At 40.2% G+C, this 4,151-nt stretch overlaps 1 pseudogene; it reads right to left on the bottom strand.

The window, feature by feature from the left end:
* Positions 1-721: 721 nt before the first annotated feature.
* LOC132226353 (histone deacetylase 2-like) lies at positions 722-1,582 on the bottom strand (annotated as a pseudogene).
* Between the last annotated feature and the right edge of the window lie 2,569 nt (positions 1,583-4,151).

The raw sequence follows: 4,151 nt of genomic DNA, 5'->3' as shown, positions 1-4,151 counted from the left end.
ATCATGCTAAGCAAAATAAGTCAGACAGAAAAAAAATTAAGAACCACATGATCTCACTCATATGCGGGATATAAAACTGAAAGCAACAAAGGAACAAACAAAAGCTCATAGACACAGACAGCAGTATGGTGGTTACCAGGGGGAAGGGGAGTGAGGAGGTAATAAAGCATAAAGGGGCTCAAATATACGGTGCTGGAAGATGATTTTACTTTAGGTGGTCAACACACAATGCAATATACAAATCATGTAACATAGAAATGTACACTTGAAGTCTACATAAGCATCTTAATCAATGTCACCTCAACAAATTCAATAATAAAAAAGGAAGCAGCAAGAACATGTGGCTTTCCAGGTGTTTTGTAGAACTTCTTAAAAAAAATAAACTTTTTTTCTAAGTATAATATTTTAATGATAATTACAAAAGATGTTAAAAACAGCTCATAAAAGCCAATTACTTCTTTAATATAGCAGATATTTGACATAACAACTCACATCAATTTTAATAATTCTCATATAAAGCATGGTGAAAAGAAATTTTGTTTCATAATTAGGAAACTTATACTAAAACTTGCTGCAAAAAAATCCAACAGTTTGAAAATATGATCTATGCCCAAGTAGTATAAAATGAAGCCAGAAGTCTTCAAAACTAAAACATTTTTCTTCCTGATATTTTCTCTCACTCTATCTCTTTTTATGTGTTCTGAAATTGTTGGACTCAAATTCAAGCGATGTTAAGCTGTTATGATTTGGCTCCTTTGGTACCTTTTTTTTTTCTCACCACTATTATCCTTGGATTTATCTTCTTCCTTAACATCTGCTTTTTTGACTTGTTTCCTTCTTTCTTCATACTAGTTTTCTTGCCCCTTTCTTATGATCAGCCACATTTCTATGATCTCCTTCTTCTTCTTTCTCGGAATCAGAATTCTTCATCACAGACTATCTGTTTGTCTTATGCTCAAATAGAAATTCTCTAGTCTGCATCTTCTCCTTCTTCATCTCCACTGTCTTTATGAAAAGCATCTTCTGGAATAGCTTGCATTTGGACCAGGTGCATGAGGGAACACTTGTAAATTTTCAAATAAATACCTTTTCCATATATTCCAGAGTGTTTTGTTTTGTCATGTTTGAAAAACTAACACACAGTTTCAAGCCTGGTCCAAAATCTCAAAGTAATCATTATATGGCAATTCATGGATAATCTCACAAACACACGAGACTGTAATCTCATACGTTGAACATTGAGCAACAATATAAATTGTGTATCTACATTCTCAAGGCGTCAGAAATGATAAATTGAAAGATTTTGTAAGTTCTACATGCTTGAACATCAGATTGAAATAATCAAGTTTATTGCCAGATAGTGAGCCTGCCCCAAACTCTAACTAGGTTGATACATCTCCATCACTTCAGATAATGACTCATCATCCATCTCAATTCTCATTACAAAATTGATAGCATAGTGCTTGCCTTTCCCTGTACCAATATCCCTCAAGTCTCGTTCTAGGAATGATGTAGTTGCTACATGATCTGTTGTATAAAAAGTTACTTCAACCCCATCACCACGATGATATCGATCTATAATAATAAAATGTAATATGCTAATTAGACCAGACATCCTTCTGGACGAAGCCACACCAGGGGAGGGCAGTTGGGGGCAATTGGGCCGTCAGGGGAGCAGTTAGGCGTCTATCAGGCTGGCAGGCAGAAGTGGTTAGAGACAATCAGGCAGGCAGGCAGGTGAGCAGTTAGGAGCCAGCAGTCCCAGATTGTGAGAGGGATGTCTGAATGCCGGTTTAGGCCCGATCCTGTGGCATTCGGACATCCCGCAAGGGGTCCAAAATTGGAGAGGGTGCAGGCCAGGTTGAGGGATACCCACCCCCTCCTCCATGTACAAATTTTGTGCACTGGGCCTCTAGTTGTAGGTATAACTTCACAGCCCCAGCAATTGAGCCACCAGTTGAGAGCTGACAAACAGAGTCCATCAAACATGGAACAATGTTCTCCAACATCAAATCTCTGCATATACTTACTATACTCAGACTTGTTATCTGGTCTTATTGAATACAGCAAAGATTTTTTCATAAATAACAAGAAGCATTTGTTGAGCATTTTGTATGTAACAACATTTTAGATAAATATTTTTAAAATGCATTTATTGTTGGAAGTATTACAGATATCTCCCATTTTTCCACCATTGATGCCCTCCACCTTAACCTCCCAACTTTCCATCACACTATTGTCTCTATCCATGGGTTAAGCATAAGGGCATATAAATTCTTGGGTTAATCTCTTCCCACCTCCCCCCTTCCCTCTGAGACTCCTCAGTCTGTTCCATGCTTTCGTGTTCTGGATCTATATTGCTCATCAGTGTATTTTGTTCACTGGATGCCGTATATAAGTGAGAACATGTGATATTTCTCTTCCAATCAGTCCTTGGGCTCCTCTCCCCTCATGCTCCTTGCTGGGAAGCAGAGCACATTATCTTCAAGCCCAAGAATTGGTACTTTTTCCCTGAAATACTTTTTCCCCGAGTGAAAGACACACTCTGCGGCTATGGCAAGGTCAAGTGCAGGCACCGGAAGGACGCCACAGAAGTCTGCTGGTCGCCATCACTGGGAAGGCAAAGCAACAAAGGAGACAGATTGGGTTCCCCCAGCTCTCTCCACACAGACACATTGAGACTGAGCTTATGGCGGTCATTTGGCTTCAGGGAACAACACTGAGATTGCAGACATTTAGAACCCCATCACCCACTGAATTGCCCTGCGGGGTTGGTCCCCTGGGACCTGAGCCACTGATCACTGGTTCCCAAGGAACAAAGGTCATCTGCATCACCCAAGGGAGATATGTAAAGCCAGAAAAGTACAAGAGTGCTAAAAAATCTTGTGATTCTGCACTATCTACTCAAAATAATAGGAAGACTTCTTATGAATTTACTAGAAAAGAGCTACTTATACCAGTACATAAATGCCTAGACAGAGAATAAATATATTAAATACTGTGAAAAACCAAGGTATTGAGGTAACTCAGAAAGAAATGAAAATCTTCAGAAAATAAATTTAAAGACGTGGAAATATGTGATTTAAATGATAGAGAATTTAAGATTGCAGTTATGGAAGAATTCAACAAAACACAATAAAACATGATAAGTAGTTTAATGAATTCAGAAACCAAATCAATGCGGGGGAAAAAAGGACTACTATGCCAAAGACATTGAAACTTAAGAAAATAAACAAATACAAATTCTGGAGATGAAGAACTCAATAAAAGAGATTAAGAATGAACTAAGCAGGTAGAAAATAGAACTGACCACATGGAGGAAAGGCTTATGGAAGATAAAAATCTAGAAATTATAGAGAGGAAAGAACTTGAGCAATTAAAAACAAACAAACAAAAGCAAAAAACAGCCTGGCTCAGTGGTTAAGTGTTGACTCATGAACCAAGAGGTTGCAAGTTTGATTCCAGGTCAGAACACATGCCCAGGTTGCAAGCTTGATCTCCAATGCGGGGTGCTCAGAAGGCAGCCAGTCAATGTTTCTCTCTCATTGACATTTCTATTTCTCTAGCCCTCTCCCTTCCCTTCTCTCTAAATGAATAAAAATATTTTTTTTAAAAAAAAGGAAACAACAAATGAACAAAAAAAACCTCTATAAGAACTATCTGGCTCTATCAGAAAGAGTAATCAACACTAATAAAAGAGAAAAATGGTAATTGGCGTACGAGCTACCCTTTTCATTGGCTAATCAGGGCTATATGCAAATTAACTGCCAACTAAGATTGGCAGTTAACTGCCAACTAAGATTGGCAGTTAACTGCCAACAAGATGGCGGTTAATTTGCATATGTAGGCACAATGCAGGGAGGCGAAAGGGAAAGCAGGAAGAAGCCCCCTGCCACTGACAGTGATCAGAAACCCAGGGGGGAGCTAAGAGCTGGGGGGCAGCCATGATCAGAGAATCAGGTGCCTTTTCCGCCCTGGCCAGTGATAGCAGGAAGTAGGGGTGGAGCCAGCGATGGGAGCTGGGCACGGTCGAAGCTGGCAGTCCTGGGAGCTAGGGACCCCTTGCCTGGGCCTAAAGCGAAGCCCACGATCGCGGGGCCGCTGCAGCTGCGGGTCCCCGCTGCCCGGGCCGGACGCCTAGGCCAGAGGCG

This window comes from Myotis daubentonii, chromosome 2 (assembly GCF_963259705.1).
Source record: "Myotis daubentonii chromosome 2, mMyoDau2.1, whole genome shotgun sequence".
In the NCBI taxonomy this organism is placed as follows: domain Eukaryota; kingdom Metazoa; phylum Chordata; class Mammalia; order Chiroptera; family Vespertilionidae; genus Myotis; species Myotis daubentonii.
This window is presented reverse-complemented; position numbering and strand designations above follow the sequence as displayed.